Raw genomic sequence first — 9,620 nt, 5'->3', positions numbered from 1 at the left:
GCTGAGAGGATCCTGTCCCTGCTGCCTGGCGGCTCCCCTGCGACTCTTGGGGTCTGTGCCTCCCTGCTCTCTGCTCCCGGCTTACCGGAACTCACCGGAGAGAAGATGGCAGCCAATTTATTTTTCTTAATGGCTTAAAATTTTTCTGCACTGATTTGCCATCAAAATACTTAAGCAATGACCTCCCTTCTGGGCTGCCCCTTCTGCTGGGGCAGATTATCAGCGTGTCTTCCCCTTTGAAGAGGCCACAGTCTGAAGGCCTCCCAGGAGATGTTCTGCACCAAAGGCAACAAATAAGGGTCTCTTCCAAATAGCCATAGCAGATGGGACCCCCAATGATCCCAGAAGACTAGGGACCCATCCCCTCCACTCAAACTCCACATCCCTTCTAGTCTGTGTATTCTGCTGGGGCAGATCATCAGTGTGTATGTCCCTATGAAGATCCCACAGTCTGAAGGCCTTCCAGGTGACCTTCTGCTCCCAGAGCAACAAACCTCACTATCTGAAAGTTTTCTAGGATATCTGCTGTGCCCAGGGCATCAGGGAAGACTATTAGCATGTATGCCCTTTTGAAGACCACACAGTCTGAAGGCCTCACAGGAAATCTGTTACCACCAGGGCCACAGGTCTCCCAGGAGACTTGAAGCAACCCACGAACACAGGAGGCAGGCACCAGACAGACATCTAGGCCAATTAACACCAGTGATAAACAGATATCAAGAAGCAAGAACAAGACCATAAGCAACAAAAGCTTCATATATTGAATATTGAATAAGAATAACAATATATTGTGGTACTATCAGAGCCCAGTTCTCCCACAACATCAAGCCCTGATGCCCTACCACACCTGAAAACCATAATGCTGACCTAGAATCCTATAAATAACCCACTTAAAGAAATACAGGAAAACACAGGTAAACAAGTAGAAGCCCTTAAAGAGGAAACAAATAAATCCCTTAAGGAAATACAAGATAACAATCAAAAAAGTGAAGGAATTGAATAAAACAGTCCAAGACCCAAAAATGGAAGTTGAAACAAATAAAGAAATCACAATGGAATCAACCCCGGAAATAGAAAACCTCAAAAAGAGGTCAGAAGCTACAGACATAGCATCAACAACAGAATACAAGACATAGAAGAAATAATCTCATGTGTAGAAAATACTTTAGAAGATATTGACACAATGGTCAAAGAAAATTCAAAATATAAAAACCTCCTAACCCAAAACATCCAGTAAATGAAAAGTCTAAATCTAAGAATAATAGGAATAGAAGAAAGCAAAGATTCCCAGCTCAAGAAAGCCAAAAATGTCTTTAAAAAAATCATAGAAGAAAACTTCCCCAACCTAAAAGAAGAGATGGCCATAAATGTACAAGAAGCCTATAGAACACCAAATAGAATGGACCAGAAAAGAACATTCTCTTGTCACATGATAATCAAAACACTAAATGTACAGAACAACAACAACAACAAAAGCATATTAAATTCTATAAGGGAAAAAGGTCAGGCAACATATAAAGGCAGACCTATCATAATTAAACCAGATTTCTCAACAGAGACCCTAAAAGCCAGAAGAGCCTGGATAGCAGTCCTGTAGAACCTTAGAGAACACAAATGGTAACCTAGGCCACTATACTCTGCAAAACTCTCAATCTCCATAGATGGAGAAAACAAAATATTCCAGGACAAAAACAAATTTAAACATTATCTATCTACCAGTCCAGTCTTACAGAGGATTCTCCAACACAAGGAGGGTACCTACATGAAAGAAAAAATAAGAAATTAATCATCTCACAACAAAGTAGAGAATCACATACACACAATGCCACCTACAACAAGCACAACAGGAACTAACAGTCATCTGTCTTTAATATCTCTCAGTATCAATGGACTCAGTTCCTCAATAAAAAGACATAAGCTAACAGACTGGTTATGTAAACATGCTCCAGTATTTTGTTGCATACAAGAAACACAATTCAGTGACAAAGACAGATACTACCTCAGAGTAAAAGGCTGGCAAAAAGCTTTCCAAGCAAATGGTCCCAAGAAACAAGGAACTCCCATGCTAATATTCAATAAAATATACTTTCAACCAAAAGTCATCAAGTGATATGAACAATAATACTTCATATTCATGAAAGGAAAAATCCACCAATAGGAAGTCTCATTACTGAATATCTATACCCCAAATACAAGGGCAACTACATTCATAAAAGAAACTTTACCAAAGCTCAATACACACCTTGAACCTCACACAATAATAGTGGGGGACTTCAACACCCCACTCTCACTAATAGACTGGTCATGAAAACAGAAACTAAACAAAGACAGTGAAACTAATAGAGCTTATGGATTTATCAGATGGATTTTACAGATATATACAGAATATTTCACCCTAAAATAAAGGAATATATCTTCTTCTCAGCAACTCTTGGAACTTTCTCCTACACTGACCATGCATTTGGCCACAACACAAGCTTCAACAGATACAAGAAGATTGAAATAATCCAATCCTTCCACCAACTAAGGCTAGATTTCAAAAACAACAAAAACAATAGAAAACCCTCATACCCATGGAAACTGAACAAGTCTCTATTCAACAATAACTTGATCAGGGAAGAAATAAATAAATTAAAGACTTCTTGGATATTAATGAAAATGATGACACAGCATACCCAAACTAATGGGACATAATGAAAGCAGTGCTAAGAGGAAAATTCATAGCACTCAGTGCCTTCATAAAGAAATTGGAGAGATCCTCTACTAGCAACTTAACAGCACATCTAAAAGCCCTAGATCGTAAATAAACAAACACACTGCAGGAAATAGGTAAACTCAGGGCCAAAAGTCAACCAAATAGAAACAAGAAAACTATACACTGAATCAACAAAACAAAAAAGTACTTCTTTGAGAAAAATCAACTAGTCAAACTAACTGAAAGAGTCAAGATAGTACCAAATTAACAAAATTAGAAATGAAAAGGGAGACATAACAACAGAAATGAGGAAATTCAGAAAATCATCAGACCCTACTACAAAAACCTGTACTCAACAAAACTGGAAAATCTAGATGAAATATGTGGTTTTCTAGACATATACCATGTACCAGAGTTAAATCAAGAGCAGATAAACTATCTAAGCAGTCCTCTATCCCCTAAGGTAATGGAAGTCACTAAAAAACTCCCAACACAAAAAATCCCAAGACAAGATGGCTTTAGTGCAGAAATCTACTGGACTTTCAAAGAAGAGCTAATGAAAACACTCCTCAAACTATTCTGTAAAATAGAAACAGAAGGAACACTACTTAATTCATTTTATAAAGCCATAATTACTCTGATACCTAAACCACAGAAAGACCCAATAAAGAAAGAGAACTTCAGAAAAATTACACTTATACATATCAATGCAAAAATACTCAATTAAATTCTAGCAAACTGCATCCAAGAACATATTAAAACAAACATTCACCACAATCAAGTAGGCTTCATCCCAAAGAGTCAAGGTTGGTTGAACATATGAAAATCAATTAACATAATATACTATATAAACAAACTCAAAGAAATAAAATCACATGATCATATCATTAGATGCTGAACAAGCATTTGGAAAAATACAATACATTAGATGCTGAAAAAGCATTTGGAAAAATACAATACTCCTTTATGGTAAGAGTATTGGAGAAATCAGTAATTCAAGGCCAACAATTAAACATAATAAAAGCAATATATAGCAAACCAACAGCCAATATCAAATTAAATTCAGAGATACTTGAAGCAATCCCACTAAAAGCAGAGACAAATCAAGGCTGCCAACGCTCCCTGTATCTATTCAATATAGTACTCAAAGTTCTAGTTAGAGCAATAAGACAACAAAAGGAGACTAAGGGGATACAAATTGGCAAAGAAGTCAAGGTATCACTATTTTCAGATGATATGATAAGAACCCCAAAATTTCTACCAGAAAACTTCTACAGTTGGTAAACAACTTCAGCAGCCAAGTGACCAAATATAAATTAACTCAGACAAATCAGTTGCTTTCTAACTAATTGAGAAAGAAAATAGGGAATAATAACCTTCACAATAGTCTCAAATAATATAAAATATCTTGGTGTAACTCTAGCCCAACATGTGAAAGTTCTGTATGAAAAGAACTTCAAGTTTTTCAAGAAAGAAAACAAAGAAGACTTAAAAAAGCAGATTGATCTCCCATGCTCATGGATTGGTTCATGCGTAAAAATGGCAATCTTACCAAAAGCAATCTACAGATTCAACATAATCCCCATCAAAAGTCTAACATAATTCTTCACAGATATAGAAAGAGCAATTCTCAATTTCATATGGAGAGGTGAAACATCTAGGATACAGAAAACAATTCTTAACAGAGAATTCACAACATAGGAATCTCAAATGGCTGAGAAGCACTTAAAGAAATGTTCAGAATGCCCAGGATACAATCCACAGAACTCAAGAAGGTTAACAAGCAGAAGTAAAGATGCTTCAGTTCCACCTGAGAAGGAGTAGAAAGCAATCACTGGGGAAAGAGGGAGAGAAGGGGGTAAGTGAGGGGGAGTGAGGAGAAGAGGGAAACATCATCAGGTATTGGGGGTGAGACAGGAGAGAATCCCTGAGGGCCAGCAGAATGAATGGAAATATGCAACCTCAGGGTTGGGAGGTGGGGGACCCTCTAGAAAGTACCAGAGACCTGGGAGGTGAAAAACTCTCAGAACTCAAAGGGAGGGACCTTAGATGAAATGCCCAACAGTGGGGAGAGGAAACTTGTAGAGTCCACCTCCAGTAGAAAGACAGGGCATCAAATGGAGTGATGGGGTTGCCAACCTACAGTCAACAACTCTGACCCAGAATTGTTCCTGTATAAAAGAACTGCAGGGACAAAAATGGAGAAGAGACTGAGGGAAAATCTGTCCGGTGACTGGTCTAAATTTGAATCCATCTCAAGGGGAGGCTCCAAGGCCTGACACTATTAATGATGCCATGGTGTGCTTACAGACAGGAGGTTAGTAAGGCTGTCCTCTGAGAGGCCCAACAAGCAGCTGACTGAGACAGAGTAGACACGTATAACCAACCATTGAACTGAAGTTATGGACCCCTGTGATTGAAATAGGGAAAGGTTGGACGAAGCTGAGAAGGAAGGTTACCCTATAGGAAGACCAGCAGTCTCAACTAACCAGGACCCCTGGGAGCTCTCACATATATATTCATATACAGCAGAAGACTGCCTGGTCTGGCCTCATTGAGGGCATATTTGTGAGCAATCATTAGTCCCAATTCATGTACAGATCACCTTTTTTCACTAATAAATTAACAGTGTATAAACTTAATTATTTTAGTTTTATTTATGAAAAATTTAACATTTTGATATACTGAGTTATCTACCACCTTATTATCAAACTTTCTTTCCCTTCTCTTTGTATGTCTTTCTCTACACATGTTCTCTCTCTCTCTCTCTCTCTCTCTCTCTCTCTCTCTCTCTCCCCACACACACACACACACACACACACACACACACACACACAGACACATACACACACACACACACACAATTTCCTTCACAAATATATATTTTTAATTTTGATGTCCTTATATTTGATTTCAATGTATAAAAATGAAAAACAACCAGATGCATATTTTCTTTTGTGTCAGGAGCCATGTTGAACTCATTCAATAGGCCAATGGGCTGTTCTGCCCTTTAGTGGACAGCACTTTTATCTGTAGACAATGATATCATCTGCAAAAAGGCTTGTAGTTATTCGTAGTAGTCTCACCTAAATGGTTTTCACTTTCTTTTCTTACTGCCTAGCTACAGCATGCATAACTATCCTCAGTTAAGAGTCATGAGAGTTATCTACTACTTTCCCCCAATATCCTGGGACCTTGATATTCCTGTAATCTCTTAGAGTAATGTTTGGAGTTGGCTTTTCTTACTACCAGTTAAGAAATATCTTTTTAACCTGGATTGGTTTTTTAATATTATAAAATGTATTTTTCTGTATTAATGAGTAAGATCACACAGCTTTTCCTTCTGTATTTCACTGGTATTGTGTAGTCCACGTGAAGCTTTAGTTCTAGTTGAATGTTTTATATCACTCACTTTTTTTCCTGTTTTGTTCATACTAACTCATCCCTAGATATATGATAAAACAATGGATTGAAATCCTTCATATTTATAAGTTCTATTTAGGAAATTGTTAATACATAAAGCAAATTTGTTTCTTTTACAAAGCTATCAAGTGCTTCTTATATTGTGAGAGTTTTATGCATATGTAGGTAGTCATTCGATTTTAATATTTTATTTTGAAATTTAAAACTATTGTGGATTTATTGTGCTCAAATGTGATATGTGATGCAAACACATTGTGCAAAGAGCTCACTTAAGCTGAGCACTAAGTGCTTCATCTTACTTTGGGATGAGACCACACCTGCTTTTATCATCATGTTCAGTTGCTATAATAATCTTTCTTGGTAAATATTATCTAGTGACAAATTGCTAATAAAGGATAAGTGACATTTAGTGCCAAATATGAGAACTGAATGATGAAATTTGCTAAAAAATAAAGTTGGAAAGCATATTTATATGTCTTTAAATAATTAAGCATTATTTTCTCCCCTTTCCCCTGTTCTCACAGGAAAACAGTGGAGATGAGGCAGTTCTCTTGAAACCTGAAACTACACAGCTTACTACAATGTGGCCATTCAACATCTTCATCTTCACTTGCTAGTCTCTGTAAACCCAATGTATTGCTATTGTTTAAATATCATAGTCTATTACCCTTTTACTAAGCTTACCCTTTGTAGAATTCCAGTGTGTTTAAGATTGGTAAACTCCATGTACCACTTTGTTATATGTGTATCATATTCAAAATATATATTTATTTAAATGAAGTGAACATATGTTTATATATAATAAAACATGATATAACATCTCTTATGATAATTTTATTTATAATGTTATTGCAGCTATTTAGATAAAGATAATTGCATGTAAGGTTTAAATTAGATTATTTACATAATATTTACTGAATATTTTATTTTAATATTTACTGAACATTTACTTTACACATAACATTTACTGAAGTATTTTATTTTAATTTCCCCAAGGGCAATACCACATAATCTTATGCACATAATTTTTTGTTTGCCTATATGTAGAATGTAGCTGTCTTTTTTTCCCCTTAGAGAATAGAAGTTTAAAAATCAATCAAATAGCATAGGAGGATGTCTTTTATAAGTAGAGGTATAATTTTGAAGTTAGCTAACAATGAGCTTAAGATCTATTGTGAATCTTTCCAAGTCTATTTCTTCTCTATTTAGAGATATAAATACTTATCATCAATATTCCTTTTTTATAAGGATTAATGAACATATATAAAAATATGGTTTTAAACAGTATCTGCTGTAGCCTGGAGCATCTATTTAGTGCATCTGCTTATGTTCATATTTGCAATGAAACCAGGGAAGTGCTTCTGCACAGCTGGATCTGTTGTTTAATCAAAAGAAAACTGTGTCCAAGTGTGTAGAGACCAGCACTGGGTCCAGCTGTGCAAGGACAAGAGTGATGCTCTCACATCCTGCGGGATTAAAGAGACTGAGGACCCTGTGTAAAGAAAGTAACCAATTAACTTTTAAAAGGTCTCACACAAATGCCTTGTTCTCATAGTAAATATCTTCCCCAGCAGCACTGACCTTGTTTACTTGATTCTCTTCAACTTTTACCTCACACTTTTGTAGAATCTCTCGAACTGTAGAAGCATTTGGGACTTTGCACAAGGTGCATGAAGTACATCTCCCAAATTGAATAATATATAAACACCAGATGAATTTAATCAGAGGAATAAAGAAAAACATAAAAGCTTTAAGGAAAATAAGGGCTGAAGAAGTAGCTCAGTAGTTAAGAGCACTTGTTTCTCTTGCAGAAGACCCAGGTTGGGTTTCCAACATACCTATCAGGTATCTTACAGTAACTAACTGATAACTTCAGTTCCATGGACTCCCATGCTATCTTTTTCCCTAAGCAGGTGCCCACACGTGTGTGGTGCACACACATACATTAATACACACACACACACACACACAACAGGAAGAGTGTGTTTTTTATTGCAGTCTTATTCCCAAAGTTTTAGGAAAAAAAGGGAAGTTGGCCTATGGTGATAAATAGGAGGTCGCTTATGCTCTAAGATCAAGAATTGACAAATGGGACCTCATGAAATTGCAAAGCTTCTGTAAGGCAAAATACACAGTCAAAAGGACAAAAGGCCAACCAACAAATTGGGAAAAGATCTTTATCTGATAGAGGGCTAATATCCAATATATACAAAGAACTAAAGAAGTTAGACTCCAGAGAGCCAAATAACCCTATTAAAAAATGGGGTACAGACCTAAACACAGAATTCTCAACTAACAAATACCGAATGGCTGAGAAGTAACTAAAGAAATACTCAACATCCTTAGTCATCAGGGAAATGCAAATCAAAAAAAAACCCTGAGATTCCACCTCATACCAGTCAGAATGGCTAGGATAAAATCTCAGGTGGCAGCAGATGCTGGAGAGGTTGTGGAGAAAGAGGAACACTCCTTCATTGCTGGTGGGACTGCAAACTGGTACAACCACTCTGGAAATCAGTTTGGCGGTTCCTCAGGAAACTGTACATAGTAATACCAGAGGACCCAGCTATACCACTACTGGGCATATATCATAAGATGCTCCAACAAGTAATAAGGACACATGCTCCACTATGTTCATAGCAGCCTTATTTATAATAACCAGAAACTGGAAATAACCCAGATGTCCCTCAACAGAGGAATGGATACAGAAAATGTGGTACATTTACACAATGGGGTAGTACTCAGCTATTAAAAACAATGAATTTATTAAATTCTTAGGGAAATGGATGGATTTGGAGAATATCATCCTGAGTGCGGTAAACCCAATCACAAAAGAACACACATGGCATGTACTCTCTAAGTGACTATTAGCCCAGAAGATCAGAATACACAAAGTACAATCCACAAGCCACAAGAAACTCAAGAAGAAAGAAGACCAAAGTGTGGATACTTCATTCCTTCTTAAAAGTGGAAATAAAATACCCATGGAAGGGGTTGCAGAGACAAAGTATGGAGCAGAGACTGAAGGGAGGACAATCCAGAGACTGCTCCACCTGGGAATCTTTCCCATATTCAATGATCAAGTCCAGACACGACTGTGGATGCAGGGAAGTGCTGGCTGACAGGAGCTTGATATAGCTCTCTTCTGAGAGGCTCTGACAGTAATCGACTAATACAGAGGTAGAAGTTCAAAGCCATCCATTGGACTGAGCACAGGGTCCCCAATGAAGGAGCTAGAGAAAGGACCCAAGGAGCTGAAGGGTTTGCAGCCTAACTAGTACCCTCAGAGCTCCCAGGAACTAAACCACCAACCAAAGAGTACACATGGTCAGACTAATTGCTCCAGTAGTATATGTAGCAGAGGATGGCCAAGTCAGTCATCAATGGGAGGAGAAGCTCTTGGCCCTGTGAAAGTTCTATGACCAGTGTAGGGGAATGCCAGGGCCAGGAAGCAGGAGAGGGTGGGTTGGTGAGCTGAGCTGTATTTTTAATTTTAATTTTA

Source organism: Mastomys coucha, unplaced genomic scaffold (assembly GCF_008632895.1).
Source record: "Mastomys coucha isolate ucsf_1 unplaced genomic scaffold, UCSF_Mcou_1 pScaffold16, whole genome shotgun sequence".
NCBI classification, from domain to species: Eukaryota; Metazoa; Chordata; class Mammalia; order Rodentia; family Muridae; genus Mastomys; species Mastomys coucha.
This window is presented reverse-complemented; position numbering follows the sequence as displayed.